This window comes from Pleurodeles waltl, chromosome 9 (assembly GCF_031143425.1).
Source record: "Pleurodeles waltl isolate 20211129_DDA chromosome 9, aPleWal1.hap1.20221129, whole genome shotgun sequence".
NCBI classification, from domain to species: domain Eukaryota; kingdom Metazoa; phylum Chordata; class Amphibia; order Caudata; family Salamandridae; genus Pleurodeles; species Pleurodeles waltl.
The window spans coordinates 705,292,856-705,318,663 of NC_090448.1; the positions used below are offsets into that span (position 1 = coordinate 705,292,856).

General features: G+C 44.6%; 1 protein-coding gene across 1 annotated transcript in view; it reads right to left on the reverse strand.

Moving 5' to 3' along the window:
- Positions 1-25,808, reverse strand: part of LOC138259734 (solute carrier family 22 member 6-A-like) — a 596,554-nt gene that overhangs the window by 368,378 nt on the left and 202,368 nt on the right. The window lies entirely within an intron of this gene.

Here is a 25,808-nt window from a genome sequence, read left to right on the forward strand (position 1 = left end):
TCAATAGGCTATTTTGTTGCTGTTTTGTATCTTCATTGTTGAATGTTTAGTCATTTTGATGTTAGTTCATTTGAGTCTTTTTCGTCACCTTAGTCAACCAACGGTGATTCTGTACCTTTACTTTGGACCTGATTTAGAGTTTGGTGGATGGGTTACTCCATTACAAACGTGATGGAGAACCCATCCACCATATTAAGATCTCCATAGGCTGTAATGAAATTGCAATATAGCGGATGGGATATCTGTCACGTTTGTGACGGAGTAATCCATTCACTAAACTTTGAATCAGACCCTTTGTCTTGAGAATTGTTTACATGATTTTAGGTCTAATCTTCTAATAAAACCGCTCAACTTTAATTCCAACTAGAATTTCCCTTGTATTATCCATGTGATCACACTGTTATTCTAAATTGACTTATTGTGAAATTGTGATGCCTTATGTCTCCACACCCTTATGCTAGGTGAAAAGATTTATTACCCTTGTTGAAAACATATTCCTGAGTAGGAAAATGCTTCAGCAGGGAAAAATCATGACTGATTTGTTTATGAGCTGTCGTGGCACTTTATTCATTTTCAGAGTTTATAAAGTTTAATTTAATTGAGGAATTGTTCACATCCAAACTTGCCCTTATTGCAGGAGATTTAAATATTTTTTAAAAGATTGAGAGCAGAAGAAATCATGGCTGGGTTGTGTATATGCATTTGGAAAGTGTTTGAAAACCATTGTTGATAATTTTAGAAGTACTCAGCATTATTAGTTTTCAGTTTTTTCCAGTTATTTCTGCAGCTTCTCTTTCAAAATATGCCTGTGTTTCTTTAAAGTGCCATGAATCATGGGATGCATAAATGTATATATTTTTTATTGGGATGGGACCCACAGAGAAAATCACCTAAATCAATATGTTTGCCTAGCTTTGACAGGGGATTGTAGGAGGCTGTCCTTCTAGTAGTGTGCAAAGCTTAGCATACTGTGCAGGGGGTCCAGGCAACCACACATTGATTTACAGGGGTAAAAACTAGATCACCTAATGCTCTAATTTTTAAGGTAGCTTAAAGCAGTGAGGCCAATCTTGGAGAAGTGCAAAGCATTTGTTGTACTCATAGTATCAATCATGCGACTCACACACTCAAAGGAATAACTCAAGACCAATTTATAAAAATACTTCAGATATCATTTTTAAGACCAGGATTATCAAAATTGGTTAAGTACTTTTTGAGTTATGAATTTGTTTTTGAAGTTTAAAAAAAATTGTCTTTTTGTGCTTAGATACACACCATAGGAATCAATGTAAAGTCACCTTTAAAATTACATATCAAGTCGTACAGTTGGTTTACCAAGTTTTCTTTTTCTGGTTGGTCGAGGTCGTTTATGGGCACGCTGTGCCACCTGGAGAAGTTCAGACAATTCCCGGTTCCAGTAGAAGCAGCAAGGAAAGGTCTCTGAAGCTGGTGCAGGGCCACTGTGAGGGACCACTTGGAAAAGCACTGCACAGGTAAGTTTAGAGGTTGTTCCTTGGCGTCCCCTTGGAGTGTCGAGGCCCCAATGGGTGAGTGTGCTATATAGCTATTTTAGCCATGTTTTAGACACGTTGTTTTATGCTAACTAGGCCTGCCGCTGTGCACTTTAACCATGTTACATTTTATTCAGCATTGCTTTATTTTTCTAGCACTAGCAATATTTGCGGTGCTGTTTTTTTTCTTTCTCATTGTACTTTCGCCTAGGAAGGCATTATGGGGGTCATTCTGACCCTGGTGGTCCGAGACCGCCAGGGCTAGTATGACTGAAAGCACCGCCAACAGGCTGGCGGTGCTTTCTTCCCCATTCTGACCGCGGCGGTAAAGCCGTGGTCGGACCGCCGGGGCCGGCGGTTTTCTGCCATTTCTGCCCCGGCGGCGATAATCCGCCAGGGCAGCGCTGCTTGCAGTGCTGCCCTGGGATTATGACCCCCTTACCGCCAGCCTGTTTCTGGCGGTTTTCAACCAGGAAGAGGCTGGCGATAAGGGGTGTCCAGTGGCCCCATAACAGGGCCCCGGCCAGCTTTTCACTGTCTGCCTAGCAGACAGTGAAAAGCGCAACGGGTGCAACTGCACCCGTCCCACGCCCGCAACACCGCCGGCTCCATTCGGAGCCGTCTTCTGTGTTGCGGCCTCATTCCCGCTGGGCCGGCGGGCGCAAACTTGGTTTGCGCCCGCCGGCCCAGCGGGAATGTCGGAATGGGGGCCACGTGAGTGCGCCTGCATTGGCGGCCGCATGGCGGTTTCCGCCTGGCAGGCGGCGGTAGCCGCCCGCCAAGGTCGGAATGACCCCCTATGTTCTTCGTAGGACATTTATTTCACTCTGTGCTTTCTCCGAGGCTGCAGTCAGATAGGGTGCCGACAAACATGGTATGCTGTGTCTCCAACATTCACAGAAAACACATACTCATACGTGGGGACCACTTCTTAAAATGTTAGCTGTAATATTATTATAACACCCCTTTATCCCAGACACGTAAGAGGGAGATTCCAGCCAGATGACCATGACTGTATGCTGATTGCTTCGCTGCAGGTACTGACCTGGACGGCTGGACCCCTAATCCACATGGGGACGGTGTCTCCCTAGACTACAGGCTTCTTCTTCCAGGTATGAGGGATGGTGTACTCCCAGGGATAAAAACCCAAAGGGCCGATAAGGCTTGTTACACTGTGCTCAAACATAGTGTAGGTAGGAGAAGTATATATTCATATCATTCTTAGTGACAGTATGGTAGCACTATTCTTGTGTTTTACTCATTTAGTCACCCGCTTGCTTTTATTGTGTTTTATCATCCTATTTATTGCAATACATGCCTTTATCTAAGATGCAGTTACTTCAATAAATCTATATTGAACTAAATTCTGCCTCTGTTGTCTTTGCCTGTATGAAACATTTTGGTAACTGAGAGAAAGGGATCGGATCTGATCAACCACAGTTCCCCTGAGAAGTCTTCTTGTCATGCGTCCGGTTGCCACAATCATCTCGGCCAGAGATGGGGCGCTGCTAGTTAGTCGGAGAACCCGTATTAGGCGGACAGGCGTCATGTAGTGTGGAATTCTACTCAGTAGCCACAATCCATGTGATCCTGTCTCCCAAATCCAGTAGCCCCATTAGCATAATGAGAACCTACGCAGCAAGGGACCCTCAGGGCACAGCCGGTTCTTCAATACAGGACACAGGGCAGCCGGGTGCAGAGTGAATCAGTGAGCCGGGAGCTGTGCTGAAGGATGCCCTTGGAGCTGGAGGTAAGTCGGTTCAAGGGTGGCACTCTGGCAGGAGGTCCAGGGTGTTCCTGAAGTCCCTTGACTGGGGCTGCTTTCTGGTCCTTTTTCAGCCCTGGATGGGCAGGTTTTCCTGGTGTCCGACGTTAGCTGACCAATACCCCGGGTACTGGTATGGTTTGACCACTGGAGGGTGCAGTGCCTCCAAACTTGGCACACTTTCAGGGTCTGTCCTCGTGGTCATCGGTGTGTTGTTGGGTCTAGCTGCGACTTCCAGTTTGGGAGTAAGCAGCTGGTCAGTGAAGTGACCCTCACTGGTTTGCTAGTTCATTGAGGGAGTTCTATGGCAATTTCCAAAGCCTGGAGGTCCTCTGGGATTATTTAGAGTTTTTCCAGTTGTTTAGAAGCTCATCAGTGGCGATTGTTGGGTCCTGGATGCAGCAGGCAGGGTTTGGTGCCTTTCTTTGTTGCAGCAGGTCCACAGTTCTCGTGTCTTGGAACTTCTTGTTGCTGGTCTTCTTTTGTCCACTGAATTTGATTACCTGGTCTAGGGATGCCCACTAAATACTAAATTTAGTGGGCGTTTTAGGGGGAACCTGGTAGTGACCAAAGGAACACCTACCTTTGAGTGGCTACACCCACTACAGCGACCACTTCCTGTAGGAAGGGTCACTTCCCTATCCCTGAGTGGCTATTTTCCTTCCATCCAAGATGGAAGAAAATGAAATGGAGTGCCCACCTCGCAGGCAATACCTAAGGGGTAGTACATACTGGGTGGGACCACTCCTCCTACCCTTTACATGGTTTCCCGCCTTTGTACCGCCAAAAGTGGGGGTTTGCAAAGGAGGTGACCATCTACTGCTAGCAGCAGGCCTGGGGGTCGAGTTTCAAATGTGGTTAGCCTTTTGAAGCTCACCACCAAGGCTGAGTATAATCCTGAGGAAGGGGTGTTAGCACATGTGTTTTAAAATGGCTGCTCTGTTCACTCACTATGTCCCAGGTTTTGCAAGGATACAATGGGGGCATATTGCTCATGCAGCTATGCCCTGACATATACTATGGTGCACCCTGCTTTAGGACTGGAAGGCCTGCCAGAGGGGTGCCTTATCCATAGCGCATGCAGTGTATGGTGGACAGGAGACACAGGCAGAGTGCCATGTCGAGTTTGTGTTTTAGGCTTGCACCAGGACACTTATGGGGTCATTTTGACCCCGGTGGTCGGCGATAATGTGGCGGTAGTACCCCCAACAGGCTGGCGGTACTTATTGCCACATTATAACATTGGTGGGTTGGCTGAAGCCAACCGCCAATGTACCACTCCAACCGCCATGGCAGTAGCAGCCGCTGGACTGGAGATAACCATCTCCAGCCTGGCGGCCAACATTGTGCCACCTGCGGGACTATGAAAACCACGAAAACCATGGCGGTAGGCCATATCAGTGACAGGGAATTCCTTCCCTGTCACTGATAGGGGGCCCCTGCCCCCCTACCTCTCCAAAGCCCCCACTCCACCCCCTACCTCTCCAAACCAATTCCAAAGACCCCCTACCTCTCCAAAGACCCCCATCCCACCCCCTACCTCTCCAAACCCCCATGCCCCATACATCCACGCCCCCTTAACACACACACACATACACACACTCATTCACACATACATACACACATGCACATATCCAATCAAACACACATCCGCACACACTTCCAAACATACACGCAGACACACATTACGATTTTACAACATACATGTACTCACACTTCCATACATTGACGCATGCAATCAACACTCAACACACACCCGCAATCACGCACACACATACATGCACACCCCCCCACACAGACACAACACCCCTCTCGGAGACCCGACTTAACTGGATCCTGGGGGTCTTCCGGCAGGAGACGGGATGGGCCACTGCTACCGCCAGCAGCACCCGCCAGCAGAACACTGCCAGGCCGTATTATTTCTCATAATATGGCTGGCGGTGGTCTACTGGAGTGGCACTGCTGGTAGTAGCAGCGTCACCTTACTGCCATCCGCCAATATGGCCACAGCTGGATTTCTGCCCTTCTTGTGGCGGAAATCCAGTTGTGGTCATAATATGGTGGACGGCTGGTAGCCGCGGCGATGGTCTTTTGGCGGCTGTCGCCGCAGCAGTAGATGGTTTTTACTGCCAATGTTATAATGAGGGCCTTAGTGTGCAATGTCAGTGCTGGGTGTATCTGGATGCATGGCCCTAGAGAGTGGCACAATCAGAGCTGCTGCCCTCAGGGGCCTATCTTTAGTACCCCATGCCCTGGGTACCTAAGTACCTTTTACTAGGGACTTATAGTCACAGCTAAAGGTGTATCCAATTGTGCCAATGCATCACAACAGCCCTGGGCACTACAATTTCTAGGCAACATAATATAGCAGGCAAAAAGTGGGGATCTTTCACAACATTTAAACTGGATTGAGATAGCCACCTTTGGCGTGTGTGAATGGAAATGTGAACGCGTGTCTGCGTGTCAGTGTGAATGTGTGTACGGATGTGTGCAAGAATGTATGGATGTATGCATGAATGAATGCGTGTATGCCTGTGTGAGTGAGTGTGTGTACGCGTGGTGCGTCTGCGAGTGTGTGTGAAGGGGGTGGGGGATTGGAGGGGGGGCATGGATGGAAGGGATGGGGCGTCTGGGGAGTGTGTGGTGGGGTGGGTGAACCTCCAACAAGTGACAGGGAAGGAATTCCCTGTCACTGGTAGGGCCTACCACCATGGTTTTCGTGGCTTTGCAAACACCACCAAAACCATGGTGGTAGGCAGGGCCATGATGCTGCCAGTGGTACAGTAGCGGCCGCCGGGCTGCCGATTCTTATTTCTGGCCCAGCAGCTGCTACTGCCATGTCGGTCGGTATGGTAAATTAGCGGGATTGCTGCAGCCAGCCCGCCAATGTCATAATGTGGCAGTATGTACCGCCAGCCTGTTGGCGGGACTACCGCCACATTATTACCGACCGCCGGGGTCATAATGACCCCCATAGTTTGTTATCAGGATATTTTTCAATGTTTCTTGTTCTTGGGACTAATAATGAATCAGACAGGTCATCACCAATAAAATAGGGAATTCATCCCTAGAATTTTTTAGGACTATTTATGGGTGAGGTACAACAATACTCCCACCATGTAAAATTATGTATTTCTCTAGGGCTGTTTTGTTTAATGAATGTCATGTTGTCCATAGTAATGAAAAAAACAGCTATTTTCTGCATTTAAATAAGGTTCTTAATTGTCCAGTGATGCATATGAATTCAAATCATTAATTAATTGTTTAATAGCCTTTATGCCCATGAATTAGCAAACAGGCCAGCCATTATTCATGATCAATTTATTTATTGAATTGAGAGATACACATACATCCGCCTACTACCTGTGGCATGCTTGCTTTTTATTTGAATGATGTTTGATTGCTGACCCTTTAAAATAATGAACAAGTTAACTAACGCACAAAACAATAGATATCTCCCCCGACAACTAGCCCCCATCCCCATGAAAGCTGCTCATATTTAAAGCATATCTGCGTCCTATAAAATATTGCTCATCATACAAGCCCCAAAGCCCATCTATCAACTATTTTATATATATGAGTATGACGCCCACAAAAATTACAACCCTGAAGGCAGTTCTGAAATGTGCAATACCCTAAGAAACTTAGGTTGGGTGACCTCCCTAACCTCTGACGCCCATAGTGTTAAGAATGGTTTCCACATTCACCATTACCAATGATCGACATTGATATTTTTCAATACCCTTCAGTTCCCAAACACAATAAAGCCATGATCTTTGATTTGTTTTATCTTCTTTACCCCACAACCCAGATTCACTTGCTTAGCAGCACATAAAAATAAAGTAATCAAGCGAACTCTTGCGGATCTCATTAGATTTGAAAGAACACATAGAATAACGTGCCGAGAATGTATTCGTGGTGGTATGAAACATTATATCAGTATCATCTAAAATATTATTTCACTATGTTTTAAGTTTGGGCCAGTGCCACAGCAAATGTATAAGGGACTGGAGGTTCACACTTCCTCTAGAAGTCCCCGCTTTTGCTTCTATCCCAGTCATGTATTGTACCAGATGCATAATACCAGTAGTTGGAATCTTTAATTACAGTTTCTTTTATGGCAGAGCTGGATGTGCTTGTTCTTGACCTGGAGTAAAACTCTCCCCATTCATTTTCTGCCAGTGTTCTCTCCAACTCAGTCTCCCATCGTTTTTGACCTGCTTTTTTGCAAGGGTAGATAGCCAGCATAAAGAATCTATAGGTATCAACCAAGTGCTTATAGTTAGTTTTAAATCCTGAAATTTGTGACGTAACTCTGGCTATTCTTCCCAGCTTTTACCTTGCAAGAATACCATGCTGCCTACAAATGGATTTTGGGAAGATGGGTGTGGCCCTTGCTCTCCCCCCTGCTCGATTAGACTATGCATTGCAACTGTGATGTGTGATAATAGTTTCATATGTAGGGAGCACCTAAACTCTCCTCTGTAAGTGGCTTCCACATAGTGCAGACTACAATCTTCGTTTCTTCTCTCTCCATTCAAAATTAATTAGTGTACGGTCTCCCAGAGCTCCCTTTGGTAGTTAGAGGGGCAATGTTTGTCTATAATAATCTAGGCAGAGCTGTCATTTTAACTACAGTGATTTTCAAGTGAGACCCCCTTCATGTCACATCTGCAAGTTTGACTTAAGGAAGCTCAAAAGATCATCATAGTTTACACATGCTGTATCCTTCAAAGTTGGGAAGATTTTTACCACAGTGTATGTGATTTTGCTTTCCACCCATGTCAAAGGAAAGCAGCCTTCATGTAGGCCTTCTGGTCAACAAGGATCGATAAATTCAAAACCTGAGATTTCTGCAAATTCATTTAAAACCTTGAAGCTACTCCAAATCTCTCGGCTCCTCCAGTAGGGGCAGGAGAGAAAACATTGGACCAGCCAGCATCACCAGCACATTGCCTGCGCACAAGCAAATCATGATCTTCACTCTCAAGGCGGGTCTCTTTGATATCTATCTAGGCTATAATTCTATTTGTCAGACTTTCGGTATAAAAGGTGGAAGACCAGGGGAGGGGCACTAGACAGCCTGGGCTGGTACCCCTATGTATTCCAAACAAATCAGGCCTCTCCCCATTAACAGAAACACTGACACCCTATCCACTAGCCAGGGTCAGGAATTAACATGTCATTCAGGGATACTCTTAAAATATAGGGAGATTGTTAAAACGCAGTGAATCTGAATCATTTCTGTCTGACCCATATTTTTATAAGGAACTGTTAGAAATGGGGTCTCTGGCTGGCAGTCAGTTTGCACTCTGTCCAAGCAGGGTCTCTAACTCTAGTCAAGGCAATGGAGATACACACTTTAGTGAACCCCTGCTCACCCCTTTGGTAGCTTGGCACAAGGAGTCATGCTTATCTCAAAGGCAATGGGTAAAGTATGTGTACCAACACACACAGTAATACAGTGAAAACACTACAAAATGGACACCACCCAGTTTAGAAAAATAGGCAATATATATCTAAATCAAACAAGACCAAAACAACAAAAATCCAACATACACAAGTCAAGTTACACATTTTTAAAGTAAAAAGAGTCTTACTCCATAGAAAACTATTAGAACGTTGTTGTTACACAAAAGTACCTGGTTTGTGTAAAAAAATAAAGCCGCACGGGTAAGCGTGCCTCGGAAGAGTCAGCGATGGGTCGATTCCGTACTCGCAAGTGAGGCCATGCGTCATTTCTTCTCTGGTCGGGTAGGCAATACGTTGTTTCTCTCTCGCAAGAAAGCGACAAATCGATTTCTGGACAGGGAACCTCAGATCCGCGCAGGTTCACCGTGATTTTGACGCCCAGCAACGATGCGTGAGAAATCCGGCAGCATGGTGATGAAAAACTGTGATTTGTGGTGTTTGCGTCGACTTTAACAGCCGCAAACAGGTGTTGCATCGAAATGTTTCTCTCATGTCTTCCTGTGCTTGGATTTTAGTCCTTGTTCTACCAGCTTTATCTTTCAAGGGCCCAGGGACTGGATAGGGCACCACTTGGCAGGGCGGGAGTCTCAACAGAGAGTCCAGGTGCTGGCACAGTAAGGCTTTGATGGCCCTGAGACTTCAAAACAGGAGGCAAGCTCAATCAAAGCCCTTGGAGATTCTTCACAAGCAGGAATATACCACAAAGTCCAGTCTTTGTCCTCTTTCAGGCAGAAGCAGCACCAGCAGGCAAACCCAGCAAAGCACAGTCACAGGCAAAGGGGCAGTATTCCTCCTCCAGCTATTCAGCTCTTCTTCTTGGCAGAGGTTCCTCTTGGTTGCAGAAGTAATCTGAAAATCTGGGGGTTTGGGTCCACTACTTATACCCCTTTCTGCCTTTGAAATAGGCAAACATCAAGGGAAAGTCTCTGTTGTTCACAATGATCCTGCCTTGTCCAGGCCTGGACCCAGACACACACTAGGGGGTTGTAGACTGTATTGTGAGAGGGCAGGCACAACCCATTCAGGTGTAAGTGAACACTCCTTCCTCCACTCTAGCACACAGGTTCATCAGGATATGCAGGCTAAACCCCAGCTTCCTTTGTCTCACTGTCTAGAGGGGATTCACAAACAGTCCAACTGTCAAACTGACCCAGACAGGCAATCCACAAACAGGCAGAGTCACAGAATGGTTGAAGCAAGAAAATACCTACTTTTTAAAAGTGTAATTTTCAAACTAACAATCTTAAAACCAACTTCACTAAAAGATGCATTTTTAAATGGTGAGTTCAGAGACCCCAAACTCCATATTTCTATCTGCTCTCAAAGGGAATCTGCACTTTAAAAAAGTTATTTAAAGGCAGCCCCAATGTTAACCTATGAGAGAAATAGGCCGTGCAACAGTGAAGAGTGAATTTAGTAGTATTTCACTGTTAGGACATGTAACACACATCAGTACATGTCCCACCTTTAGCATACACTGCACCCTGCCCATGGGGCTATTCAGGGTCTACCTTAGGGGTGCCGTACATGTATGAAAGGGAAAGGTTTGAGCCTGGCAAGTGGGCACACTTGCCAAGTTGAATTGGCAGTTTAAAACTGCACACAAAGACGCTGCCGATTTTAACTTCTTCAGTAGGGCCTTTCCACCTAGCAGTGAAACTTGCAAGTGGGAGGGCATCAAGCTTTAATCTAATGAAGAGGGCTTTCAACATTGGGTAGTCTAAAACTCTATCAGACCTAGAGCAGTTAGCACCTCTTTCACGTACTTAAGCCACAGGAGTGTCTCTCATACTGTCTACCTCTCCAAAATGTCTCCCAAACCAGCCCTGTATAGGTCTAGCTCAGCAGTGTACCATATCTTCAACCAATATAAAATCAGCCAAAGTCTCATCTTGGTGATAATAGACTGCATATCCAAGTCATGTTTGAAAATTAGTGGAGTGCTTTGGGCACGTTTAAGAGCCTCCCTCAAGAATGTATTTTCAGTAACTTCTAATGCATCAATATTGCAATGGCCCCAAGGTTTAGCTTCATAGATTGGATCCGCCATCGCTTTAGCTCTCCAAATTTCGAAAAGGGGAGATATCAGTGGAGAGTGGTATTTCTTGAAAATTGCAATGTGGCTGTCACCCTGTGATTTAACAGGAGTGTGCTCTTTTAAATCTGGCTAGCCCAGGATTTACTAGTCGATAGGCGGATAAAAGATTATCAAAGTATTAACACTTACCTGAGGTCTACACCCTCTAATCTTATAACCCTACTGAAGTGCCTGTGTGGATGTTGTACAATAAACTTTTATTAGTATTTATGGCCAAACCCTGATTAGTGAAAAACATTTTGAACCTGGTTAATAGGGTTTCTAGGCCTTTTATGGTTTTGGACATTAAGAGAGTATCATCAGCAAAATGAAGGGCTGGGGTTTTTGCGACCCCCAAAAGAAGTGAGTCATTGTTGCAATGCAGTAGAAAATCAATGCACCTATTTATAAAAAGACAAAATAAAGCTGGGGTGAGAACACATCCTTGCCTTACTCACTTAGCCACATTTATTTTACATGTTATTTCCCCATTGGGACCCCATTGCACTTGTGCAAAGTTGTCTGAGTGTAGCTGGACAAACAATGTCAAATAGAGGAGATGGAAGCCCCAATTCTCTTAAAGTGTACCAAAGCCTTTCTCCCAGGACCATATTGGAGGCAGCCTACAGGTCAACAAAAGCCACATACAGGCTGCCCCCATTTGATCCACCACCTTCGATTTTAAGAGTTGGAATCTAAGGACTTGGTCCACTGTGCTAGTCTTGGAACAAATTCCAGTTTGGAAATGGGAAAGGATCCTGTTGTTTTCTATCCATGTAAGAAGATGATCTAGAAATTGCTTGCAGAAGATTTTCTGTTATGCATCCATAAGGCTTATTGGGAAGTAATTAGCTGGGTCAGATTTTCATTCCTTTTTGAAGATGGGAATTATCTCTGCTCCTTTCCAGGAAGCAGGAATTTGGGCACCAACCATGATGGCATTGGCAACACGATTTAGACAAAGTGCTCAGACAGTAGGCTTGGACCTAAAGAGGTCTGCAGGAATCTTATCTGACCTAGGGGCCTTACCTGCATTCTGCAAGCAAATTGTGCGATTGGTTTCAGCAAGGAAAAAAAACGAGCCACTATCTGATTCCCACCCACTGGAGCTTATCATTGAAGAGTCATAGCCTAAATCTTTGTGAGCCAAAATGGTGAAAGAGAGGAACCAACTGTACCATTAGAGTGAAGAGATTGGAAATGGTTGACTCAATCATGAGGAAGAACTTTGTTCTCTGGCCTCATTGTGGTTGTTTTTAAACCATGACGTATCAGGTGCCAAAATGCTATCTGGTTGCCAGAACGAACTCATCCCAGACGGGAGTATCCTAAACTAATTTTACCTGCTTTTGAGCTGCTTTGTAATCAGTTCTGGCAATCTGAATGTCAGCGTGGGAGTCACTTTTTGCTTTTAATAGCTGAAATTAAAGTTTAGTTGTCCTGCAGGTCTTATTATACCAAGTATGACTAATATGAGGGGAAGAGCTCCTCTTGAAAAAACGGTTTTGTAAAAAAAAAAGTTTTTTAGTTCCACAAAACACTTGGCATGAGAAGCCATAACTGACTGAGGAGAAGTATCAAGGTTAGCAAAAACAGATAAGATTGGGCCCAAATGAAGGTATATCAGTGCAAGATATTCCTTATTCTTAGCTATTGACTCCCATTTTACATCCTTCTGATTGTTAGGGACAGATAGAGTGCCACAAGGCAATCTTGGTTGCCTTTTTGGTTGGTATAGATTACCCCAGAGAGTAAGAAACAGGGAAAAGTGGTCACTTTTGTAACACTGGATAATTTCCATGTTGATAAGTTGAAACCAAGAGTGCAAATCAAAGAGAATGTAGTCATTACTGCTCTGGTAGGAGTTTCTTTTAAAGGTTGAACATCCAATTATGTCAGAGACAGTACGACGGCTACAGGCTCTCAGGTGACAACTTAAGTATAGATCTAACATTTGTAGAGCTGCCTTAAACAGTGACCATATATACGGACCTGAAGGTGAGGGATACCCCAGATTTGATCTTCTTCATCGGCAATGAATTTTAAAAGAGCAGAAGGCTCAAAAGTTGTATTAAAATCCCGACTGACAATAACAATTGCTTCCTTGGCTAACCCTTTGGTATGGCCTCTTAATAATAGTAGTACCAGAGACTCAGAGGTCTTTGGAGCACTTCTATTGCACACATTGTATAAAAATAGTTTCTTCGCATTCCAAGCAAGTCAAGGGAATCAATGTCTAATTGATTTTGCAGAGCAACCATGTTGAGCCAAACTGCTAGGCACCCTGATGGCTGGCCAGCCTGAGGCTTCCAGGCTGGTACAAAATGTTTTATAGCCTTGCCTTGGGATGGCACTAATTCCCAAGTTTCTGACAACATAATGATATCATTATTGTCAATAAAAGTCCCCCAGTCCACTTGTGTGAATTTCAGGATTAGGGCAATCAGATGGATTGGCAGCTACTCCTGTGGTACCCTTGGAGGTTGAAACTTGTGAGGAAACATCTGTGAAGTCACTAAAGATTGGTAGTTTACGGTATTATGCATTTGAGACGGTAGGGCAGAAGATTTGCTCTACTTCTTCTATGAGATTGTCAATATCTTGCAAAGTACAATAAATGGAGGAAGGGCATAGATCTTTGTTTATTATTGGGTTCACCTGAATGTTTTTTTGATGGGTTTTCTTTTCCCCAAGACATCCCCCTGTGTTAGATAAGGACCTTTTCAATGATACAAAGGTAAAATTAAATGAGATAGGCTTGCACTATAAAAGCTTAAGGAAAGGTAGGTTTACAAGCTAAAAGGATTATCAGTTGACTTGCATCAATACGTGGGCCTTCCAGAGTTAATAAACGAATATAGATGCCTCTGAAAAAGAGCAGAAAACCATGAGCCAATCTGCAAGGAGGAGCAAAATAGCAAAGGACGAACAATCACCCGATATACTCTTGAGTAGCACATGTTTATCGAGTCTGGGGTTAGTGTCCTCCTTTTAATTTGAGTAATCAATCAGTACAATATCAGCAGGAACATGTCCCGAATATACATCGGCAAAGTTAGATCAAACAAGTCACCAAATAAGGTTTCTGAGGCTGCTTAAAATGGGGTTTAGGCCAGTAGCGGCTCTCATGCCGCAGAAGGGGGGGCGGGGAGGCGCAGGAGGGCAGGGAGGGAGGGAATAAACATTTACTTCTATTAAAAAAAAATCACTTACCTCCTCTGCTGCTCCTCTGTCCCTCGATGCTCCTCGCTGCAGGCACAGGCTCCCAGCCTGCCCTGTGCCAATCCTAACGCTTCTCAGAGCAGCGTCAGGATTGGCTGGGAGCCTGTGCAGGCTCTCTCGAGCCCACCAACTGAGCACTCCCCCTCAGGGCACATCACCCCGTAGCCCGTCCCTTTTATAGAAAACAATAAAAAACATGGTTTATTATTGTTTTCTTTAAAAGGTTTTGCAGCTGCTGCTGCTGGCGGGGGGACAACCCTCCTCTGCCCAAACGGAGGAGCTGCCACTGGTCTAGGCACATAGAGTGAGCACACCTAGGAGGACAGGAACACTGTTAGCCCTGGATTTTGGCCACCAGATATACTGAACGACAATGCAGGCACTGGGGAAAAGTAGAACCTATGGCAGCATACAGCAGACTAAGGCTTACCAAAATTGCCAAGTAAAAGTAAAAAATCCTCAGCCAGGAAACCAAGGGGGTAGCCCTGCCCTGTCTTCTCCTGGCACAGACATTTGCAGGACGGGCCTGCCCTTCGCCCGGCCGCTGGCCATTCAGCAGAACAGAAAAATGCCTATTATAGTGCATGTGGTAGGTCACCCCCCCCCCCCCCTCCAAGGACGATACTGAAGCAGCGCCTCATGGTGCTTGGACAGGTGGGACATGGAGTCCCCTGCAATTGGGTAAGTCTGCGAGGGACAGTAATCCCCTCACCACCAGCTTGTTGGACCCAGGCAGCTGGGCAGCAAAATGTGCTTTAAAGCGTGCTGCAGGAGGCCACACCCCTCTCCAAGGATGATACTGCAGCAATCCCTCCTAGTGCTAGGAGAGATGGGACATGGCATCCTCTGCAACTGGGTAAGTCTGTGTGGGCCAGTAGCCCCATCGCCACCAGCTTGTTGGACCAAAGTAGCGGGACAGCAAAATGTGCTTCAAAGCACGTTGCGGGAGTCCACCCCACCCTCCAAGGATGATACTGCAGCCGGGGCCCCTGACACTTATGAGACCCAGGCAGCGGGACAGCAAAATGCATTTTATAGAGCATTGCGGGAGACCATGCCCTGTCCAAGGATGGTACTAGAGTGACACCTCCTGGAGTTAGGAGAGATGGGACATGGTGTCCTCTGTGATTGGGGGTCAGTAACTCCCTCACTACCAGCTTGTTGGACTCAAAGTCATTTTTACATAGTATAATTTCTTGTTGGCATATCATTTCAATTGAAGTGGGTACTGGGGTGGTTCCACAGACACCAAGGTTGCAACTGTTGATATTGCAACCTCAGGTTTACTTGTTGAAACTGGCACTTGTATTGAAACCTTCACAGGGCAGAGAAGGAATAGGTCACAGCTGAAACAGCACACTGGAAGCTTTTTGTTCCACAGCTAGCATGATCTCTGTAATCACCTAAGGGGTCAATAGCTTATGGTCAGGTTTTAGACATCCCTATGTATACTTTACTGTGAGGATTTGGATTTGTGTGATTCAGGTACTTTATGCAAGGCTAAACCTATTCTACCTAAGCCCTGAAGAATTTTCCAGGTCGAGGCAAGAAACAGGTTGACTTTTAAACACATCAACTTATGAGCTGGATGGGACCAATACTTCCACACTCAGCCACCTACTGCTTTTAACCATAACAAGAGGACCCACCCATTAAATTTCATTGGGTATCTCTTAGCTACTTTTAAACCATTTTTCACATTACACCAACCTACATCTAGAGAACCCCCACCCTACACCTCACATCAGCATCTCATGTGCAAAAGACCTCCACCAAAGAGCCCCCTCGAGGGGCCAATTGGGCATTGCAGTGCCGGCTAAACGAGGAGCTACCCAATGATGAAGCATGACACCATCCTGGGTGTGTAAGGGCTCTTCCTTCTGAGGAATCGGATACCCTGATCTGTTGCCTCAGTTCCCATGGCCTAGACCAGTGGTTCCCAACCTGTGGTCTGGGGACCCCTGGGGGTCCGCAAAGCCTCCTCAGGTGGTCCGCGACTGCTTGGAAAATTAAATAATATTAAAAGATTAGGTCCCCAGCTTTCAGTAATTACTCCGTGGGGGGTCCCCGGATTGCAATAATGATTCAGTGGGGGTCCCTGTGCTCCAGTAATAATAAAGTCGTGGTCCACCCAAAGTGAAAAGGTCGGGAACCACTGGCCTAGACTTTCTCTTCCCTTTCTCCCTTTTCAGGAACTGCATACCTATTGTACTACATAGTATCTCTTGGATCCTCCCCTGTCTTTAACTTGTATTGCACAACAATATTCTCCCTGGAGGTCTGGCAAACTATGGTCACATCTATTGCTCTGTCCTGAAGTGCTACTGCCTAATTCCAGTTCCACAGACATATCGGTAACCTTCAGGGCATGTTTTTTTGTCAACCTAACTACTTTCTTCTTCTTAAACTGTGTTTTTGAGTCTGAACCTTCTCTTACTTCTTTATATCAATTTCAACTTCACAAGCCATTTCACTTTTCTGTTTCACGTATTCATCTTTTCTGCAATACTCAGCCTGTTCATCTCTTTCTATACTGTCCCCAGAGTCAAGCACAGAATGGAGGGAATGGCTGTGAGAATACTGATGCTGATCCAGCTTTCTTATTTTATCATGCTTCCTCAAATTATATCCTGCACTGGAGGAGATCCAGTTCTGTTTTTCTGGTTTGCTTTCTGCTTTTCCTTAGCTTTCTCTTTACTGGAGTCCCCAGTCTCATGTTTTGCTTTGAGTTGTGGTTTAGCAGCTTGAGAAACTAAATTACCAATGCCCAGAGTGGCGCAAGTTTTTGAAATAATTCTAAGAAGCTAGAATAAAGCTATGCCTGGCTGATTAGCCCTAATAAGGAGGGAACAGGTCTTGGTTTGCTTGTGTTCCAGTTCAGGGAGGATCTGGCTTGGTAGAACAGCTCCCACTGGAGCAGAGTCAAGACTGATTAGCAGATGTCTTGGTCCAAATCAAGGAGGCATGGTGTGCACAGTAACTATGGACTGGGATGCAGCCCGAGTACTTACCAGTGGCTGAGATGAAATCAATCATTCCTTTAATCACTTTTAAAATATATTTCATACTTTTAAATATAGGTGTTTCGCACCTGCCCTAATATGACATTATGGAGGTCATTCTGACCCCGGCGGGCAGCGGGTGCCGCCCGCCTGGAGGGAACCGCCAGAATACCGCTGCGCGGTCAGAAGACCGCCGCAGGTATTCTGGGTTTCCCACTGGGCTGGTGGGCGACCAGCAACAGGCCGCCCGCCAGCCCAGTGGGAAACACCCCTCCATGAGGATGCCGGCTCCGAATGGAGCCGGCGGAGTGGAGGATGTGCGACGGGTGCAGTGGCCCCCGTCGCGTATTTCAGTGTCTGCAAAGCAGACACTGAAATACAAAGTGGGGCCCTCTTACGGGGGCCCCTGCAGTGCCCATGCCATTGGCATGGGCAGTGCAGGGGCCCCCAGGGGCCCCACGACACCCCTCACCGCCATCCTGTTCCTGGCGGTCGGAACCGCCAGGAACAGGATGGCGGTGAGGGGGTCGGAATCCCCCATGGCGGCGCAGCAAGCTGCGCCACCATGGGGGATTCCCAGGGCAGCGGAAAACCGGCGGGACACCGCCGGTTTTCCTGTTCTGACCGCGGGGCACCGCCAGCCTGTTGGCGGTGCTCCCGCCGACCCCGGCCCTATGTTTGCTTAATAGAGGCAGAGTGTTTAGTCTTTTCTTATTGTACCATGGATATATGCAAGAAAGCAAATGTATTTATGGCATTTATTAAGACATGTTTTACAGAGCTAGAAAAATATAAGCATTTGATATACTAATACCCTTGAATTGGGCCTTGTACTTCCAGCTTCTTGTTTGTGATCTGTTGGAAGGCAGCCATATCCCCGCATCATGGCATTCAACCAATATTATACACATCTATAGTAAAGGTAGTAAAGACGATCCTGGGAATTAAAGACCAATCAGCCTTATTGACACCTCCCAGAAACGTTTGTGAAGGAGCCACAATCACCTCTTTTGAATCAAAGCATAAAATGCGTAGTGCTGTTGTATATTGCCTGAAACTGAAGAGACTGCACTGTAGTTTTCGCCACAGCTTGCATGGCCTAGCATGCAGGGGGCAAAAAAAGGCAACATGGTGGAAAGTTTCTTCCGCAGCACTGCAACAGTAAGTAGGAGAACCAAAACATCTGTCTATAACATAGTCTTTGTATTTCAATGATAATTTTTGTTCCTGCTGATTTGGAGTAACAGCGGGTGCTCTACGTAGAACAGTGTCATCACTACCATTATCCTCACTGAGAGAGGAAACAGATGATTTGAAAGACACTGTGTCACATCCCACATTATATACCTTTATTGTAGTACTGAATATCAAATATATTGAGATAAAAGAATATCAGGAACAAAATATCAAAAGGTAAGTGCACATAGGGAAGTATAGATTTACTATTCCTAACTCCATATCTATGTACAGTAAAGATCTATGTATTGTGTAGGTTCACATAGGTGGAGTTAGGTACAGAAAACCTAGACTGGTTTCAGTATTCAGGGTGCAGATCTAGACCTTCACAACCCTCTAACAATTCCACTACCTTCAACTAGGCAACTTCATAGCATTTGCATCTTCACTCACTTCAACCACTGTGTAAGAATGGCTGTATTTCAAATTTCCATTCTTGACCCTAATCCCTGGTGCCTTCACCCTTACCCAATCATTTGTTTGTAAACTTGTGTAATCTCGTCCTCTTAATAGAATCAAATCTAGAGTTACTCTTCTTCTAACTTTGTGCAATTCTTTATTTGATGTACTCATGAAACTGACCACAGTCACTCTCAAACATATTCCTCATCTTGATACTGAACACATTCCTCAACCTGTTCAATCAAGCCAGACACAGTAAATCCTTCAAGTTCCTACCTCTCAACACACAAAGTGGTGTAACCTTTATGACACTATGTAGCATCTTACAGTGAGCTCAAGACATAGCTCCTACAGGATCTTCCACATGGACTCCACTTATCGTGGATCCTCTGTTACACTCACTAACCACCCTATTCATTTGTTTCCATTAGACTAGTGTTTTGAGGATGATATAGACTACATCATATTAACTCCAGCTCCATCCACAAGGTTCTTCATCTCTTTCAAAATGAACTGCATGGCACCAATCATATGTGGAAACCTTTTGTAGCAAATATGCCCAAAAATAACCGTAGTCTGGTTCACCTACAAACCTCACTTCTATCCACTTTGAAATATAGTCTACATGCACAATAATAAATCTCTGATGCAAAGGAAGAGTCTGAAATGGACCCAAAAAATCAATGTACATTCTGTCTCACACTTTACTAGGGCAACCCACCTCTGCCAGTGTAACTTTGGGCTTGAGCCTTACATCCTTTGCAAACAGATTACATTTACACAAAATGTTCCAGATCCCTATCTAGGGTAAGCCACCAATACTGTACCATCAACTTTTTTTGTTAGATGCCTGACCTACATGCCCAATGCTTTACTAATAGAATAAGGCAGAATCAATGCATCATTATAAAACAATAATCCACATGTGGATATGTTTTCTAGGTTACTCTAGAACACAGAGTCTGGCCCAAAGGCTCAGTCAATGTGTTAACCTGAGACAGAAAATTAGTTGGATTGTAACCACTCCACTACCCACTAGAAATATTTAGGCAAGGAGTATTTTAGATATGGATCAGTTCCATGAGACAGGGATAATTAGCAGAACTCCAAATCCCCTTTTATTAGGGACAACCACACGTGTGAATAGTAGGAAATTAAGGACACATTTTCAAGATTTAGGGCTCTATTACAGACTCTGGCAATCTCAAGACCGCCAGACTCGCAGTGGTGGTTGGACCATTTCGGTTTTGGTGGTCCGACTGCCACATTACGACCCTGGCAGTCGGACCTCCAAAAGATTGCCATCTCAGCCAGGATCTTTGATCCCGACGAGATGACAGAAGTTGTGGTTGTAATACCGTGCTGACTGCAACCCTGTTCTCTGCCAGCTTTTCATGGCGGTTCAACCACCATGAAAAGGCTGGCAAAGAACAAGTGCATCGGGCCGTAAAGGGGTCTCTGTGTTGGCCATGGCCATGACATGGGCAGTGCAGGGGCCCCCCTGCCCAGCACCCTCGGAACACACACTGTCTGCTGTGCGCAGTCCGAGGGTGCTGAGCAAGGCCCCCCGTGCGACAACATTGGACTTGGCTCCATGTAGAGCAGAGTCCAATGCCACCACATGTTTTCCACTGGGCTGACTGGCAGAAACCTTGGTTTGCGCCGGTCAACCAAGTGGAAAACTTGTAATGGGGCTGGTGGCAAGACTCCTAGCACCGTGGTGGTCTCCTCATCGGGAGTTTGGGGGTCTGGTTTTTTTAACCACAATGACTGCAATTTTTAAAATCAGAATCTGTCCTAGCGCACATGATATGAACTGTTATGAACTATAACTATAATAAAGAAAAATAGAATGGTAGCTGCAATGGTGGCTAAAAGAGTAAATAACAAGAGAAAATCTATCATATTTGCTTTATGATTTTGTAGCATCTCTTCCCTCGTTCTTATATTCTATTCCATAAACAAAGTTTAACACAGAAAAGAATAGAAAGCTTAATTTGAGTTTCAGAGATGTTCACACCCACACACCTGTTTAACAATAGAGCTTATGTTGTTCTAGCTGTGTGAGGCCAGCTGGGCTGATAGCTCAGCACGTCAAGGCTGAATACATTTTCTGGCAGCCTTCAGTGAAAGTGGGTTATGTAATTCTGCATGGCCTGACTCCTTGTTGCCTGGCATAAAGGCTCATCTCTCCCACTTTAACACCCTGTGCTTATCTTTTGTAACATTATTTAGTCGTTGTTGAATCTTCTAGAATAAACAATTGACAGAAAATGGTCTAATACCCTTTCACTATTCCTACACCACAAAACTGCATTCATTAAATAATTACAACAAATAGGATATGCAGTTATCAGCTTTCCATAAAACTTTGCTTATAATACAGTGCCAATTATTTAAAACAGTCAGAAAAGATTAAATAGTATGAATATATTTGAGCAGATTTGATTATCACATCAAAATGAAAAATAGTATAAACTATATGCGGATTCTATATTATTCAAACACTTTGGGGGTCATTCCGACCCTGGCGGTAAATACCGCCAGGGCCGGGGACCGCGGGAGCACCGGCAACAGGCTGGCGGTGCTCCCTTGGGCATTCTGACCGCGGCGGTTCGGCCGCGGTCAGAAGAGGAAAACCGGCGGTCTCCCGCCGGTTTTCCGCTGCCCTGGGAATCCCCCATGGCGGCGCAGCTTGCTGCGCCGCCATGGGGGATTCCGACCCTCTCACCGCCATCCTGTTCCTGGCGGTTCCGCCCGCCAGGAACAGGATGGCGGTGAGGGGTGTCGTGGGGCCCCTGGGGGCCCCTGCAGTGCCCATGCCAATGGCATGGGCACTGCAGGGGCCCCCGTAAGAGGGCCCCACTTTGAATTTCAGTGTCTGCATTGCAGACACTGAAATACGCGACGGGTGCCACTGCACCCGTCGCACAACCTCCACTCCGCCGGCTCCATTCGGAGCCGGCCTCCTCATGGAGGGCTGTTTCCCACTGGGCTGGCGGGCGGCCTTTTGGCGGTCGCCCGCCAGCCCAGTGGGAAACCCAGAATGACCGCCCCAGTCTTTTGACCGCGGTACGGTCTTCTGGCGGTTCCCTCCAGGCGGGCGGCTCCCGCCGCCCGCCGGGGTCAGAATGACCCCCATTATCTTTTGATTGATTAGCACATGTAGCACAAAAAGCAGTATACGTAATTGAGAAAAGTCATAGAAATGTTGACACTGCCAATGATCATTCCAATTCCAATGGCAGGCCTTGTTTATTTTGGGGGTCCCTTGCTGAGCAAATCAATCACTTTCATCAAAACTCTGTTCTAGTCTAATACCTTGCTTTACTCCTGTTCACTAAAATTTTCTTTACCCGACCAACAACTACTTGCCATAAGACACTCCAACTCTGTGGAATCACATTTTTCCTCCCCGCCACTCTTGGATACTTGGTAATCAAAACAATCAGTTTTGTTGTTCCTTCTACCAGCAATATGTTCATCATAAAAATGATGCTCTAACAGCTTTGAATTCAATCTTACTGATTTATCAGTTGCCTTAATTGTGTTCACATTGTTCAAATTCAAATAGCCAGAAGAAGGGTATGGCTAGTTCTTATAGGAAATGTGGTCACCCGCACAAATGATTCAAGTTGTTCAACTCCCATATGCAGTCTGGAACCGAATATGCATGTTCAATTGGCCAAAGTCTGTGACTTCATTGCAGTAGTATGGTCCCAGTTACCTCTACCATGGGACAAAATTGCACCAATATTACTGGCATCAACAGCGATGCACAATTCTGTCCCTGGAATATATGGGCACACTTGTTTCTTTTTGATTTCAACAAATGCACTTGTTTGCTTGTACCCCATGACAACTTAGCATTTTTTGTTAAAAGACAGTGAAGTGGTTTGGAAATGGTGGCAATGATTTCAATACATTTGGAATAAAGTCCCACATTCCTATATATACAAGCAACTGCATGATCCTTAGGAAAGACACTTCCTCAATTGCTTTTAACAATTCTTGCCTTGGAGAAATCCTTTTTCTATAAACTATGCACCCCAGATAATACAATTCCTGAACCTAAACACACATTTATCCAATCTCAACCTCAAAAGAGCTTAAGAAGCTGCAACCAGCTTTTACACATGTTCACCACCACCCTTGCCACAAACTAAAATATCATCTTGCAATACCAAACCACCAGGGAGACCATGCAGCACCTCTTCCATCAGACACTGGAAAATAGCTACTGAAGAAGCTAAACTAAATAGCATTCTGTAAAACTGATACACGACATTAGGAGTTACAAACATTCTTAAATGCCTTCTTCATTGCTCTGCATGACCTGATGCTATGCAGAACGCATGTTTAATTCTGAGAGAATCCACTCAGCTAATGATGTTAACATCTCATTTATTTTTGGTGATGGGTGACTACCAACAAAAATTACTGTTGAGACTTCTTAAGTCAGTTCACATCCTGAGTTCCCTGTTTTTCATATGTGCCACCACAATTGGAGGTACCCATAATATTGAATTTGTAAATTCAATTCCCCCTCAGCACACGTTTTCAGAAATTCATTCAATTCACTTCTTGTAGTCGAGTACACACCTTGATAAGTTTTTCACAGACACACTCCCCTTTTTCTCTTTATTGGTGTCTTCAAAAACACTGAACTTCCCTAACTACCCTCAGAAGGTTTCCTTGTTTTGTCCAAAATGCTTACAAGACTGAACCCAGCACTCACTTAATTGTTAATCCATTACACCTGTTGACCACAGCTCAATTTTAAAATAACTCCTAAAGTTCTTTGCTGATGCCAGCTTATGTATCATGGCCCTCCACCTGAGCCTAACCTTCCTTGTAACTGCTTATCCTTTGAATTCCACAATAGTTTCAAGGCAATGCTTCAAATCAATCCCTACACCATTGCATCCTCTGGGGTTTATATAAGGTGTGTGAGAAATTTGCATAACTTGCTTTGCCTAATTATGCAAGATTATACAGGATTACATATATTTACATGAAATGCAAATCCGTCTGTGTTTTTGGTCAAGTATGCATTTCAACAAAAACACCACAAACAACAGCTGCTCTCTTTCAGGTGTTCCTTACCTTTGTGGTAAGTTTGTCCCACGAATGGCACATAATTATGCAAAGTGGTATATTGCTGTAATTTTGGGAATTTCTTTAACAAACGTAATGTGAAATTCCCAAAATTATGCGCATTAAGCCTGCATAATTTGAATTCCATTCAGGCCAGGAGGATTAAGATCCCGATTTGTCCCAAAACCATACAGCATGCCCTTGGAAATATTAGTAATTTTAGTTCTTGAAGCAGTTAGGAATGGCATGGATCTGAAGTTAATGGTGCACCCTTCTCATGTGCTTTCAGACACAACACAATAATGTTTAAAATATTAGCTAACCCCTCTTCCATCTCTTCCAGAACTGCACTGGCGCTGTTGTTCTTCATTTTGCATACTCTAGCAAAATGTTGCAACATGCTAGATTTGGCAGACTCTTTTCCTTTAGCTGGACACTGCTTAAATGAGGCTGTAGAAAACTTTGATTTATAGCTAAAACAACAGTTATCTGTAGTCAAAATTTTCTTCTACTGTGACTGTCTGGCTTCACTTTTATTGAATTTTACAGCCCACAATGGCTCTTCAACTTTTTTGTTCCATTACTTAGCATATTTCTTCAAGTCATATCTTATTAGTAGTCTCATTTGCCTCATCCAAAGATGCTTTCTTGAATGTAAGTAATCTCTTTTGTGTACTTGCATGTAAGTGATCTCGTTTGTATACTTTTGTTATGATATCTGGTTACCAATTGGTCTCTAATGATTTTATCTATGAAATTGTCAAATTCTCATTTCACAGCTAACACTCAGTGATACTACATATATCTGAACAGTCTCTGTTTGACTGTTCTTCAGACAAGAACGTATGTCTCTTCATCACCAAATTTTGTATCTTGCAAAATGTTGTTCTAATCTTTTGATGGTCTGTTCAAACTCATCTAACTCCTGTTTTTCATCCTCCTACACATACATCCATTATGTTCAAATATTTCTTGGCCTTCCATGCCTAATGTAAGTTCAAGTAACGATCTCTTCCTATCAGCTTAAAACATAAAACCATCATAAAAGGCAAGCAAGCATCACATCACCTTCTCTGTCACACTCACATTGACTCACAATCATACTCATTAATTCTCAGTCATGCTCTTTTACACCCCCTTAACAATTATTCTTATTCATTCTTACTCACTCACTTGCATTCACTCTTGATCTAATTTTTACTTACTCCTACTTAATAACACTCAGGTTTACTGATGTTTTGTGTTGGGTTTGCGTCACTTCTGTGATGCACACCTGGTGCAAAGTGCTAGGGTGGTATTTAGTATCCAATGCAAACCAGGAATTTTGATGAGATAGCTTCCCAAAGCAAAGCAAAGTTGTGTAATGCACTGATTTGAGTGATTTTGCATAAAGGGGCATTCCATGGATGATGCATAGGCATTTGTATGCAGCTACCCATGGGTTTTGACACAAATCCTATCTACAAATATGGGTAGAAAGGAATTTTAACCAAAATGTTACACCTCACCGAGGCAGGTGTAATGAGAAAAATGTTTTCATTTCTTCTCATTTTGCCAACGTTGCATGTGTGCTGCATTGTACAGTGTGCATACAAAGTGGGAAAAGGGTAAAAGAATAGTTTTTGTACGGGAAGGAACCCCTTCCAGTACAAAACCAATGTTGCAAAGAATGCACACACCCTTGAAATGTATGCAAGGGTGCGTATTTTGAGACATTTTGAGGCATGGCGGCCAAAAGAAAGCCGGTGAATGGGCAGGCAAAAGTTAGAATATCATTTAATACTAGTATCATGAACAACAGGTAGAAACTAAGGAATGTGGAGCTGCCTATGTGTTCTTGCCCCTTATTTTTCACCTATGAGGCCAGGAGCCTTAAAGGCAGTGCCATGGGTCACAAAAGGCACCCCTAAGTGACACCCTTGCTTGAGTCTCCTGAGCTCTTCCATTAATGTTTTTTTTTTTTACATAAACAGAGATGCCTTTGTGCTGGTGGGTTCACCAGAGCTGGAAACCACCAGAAAATA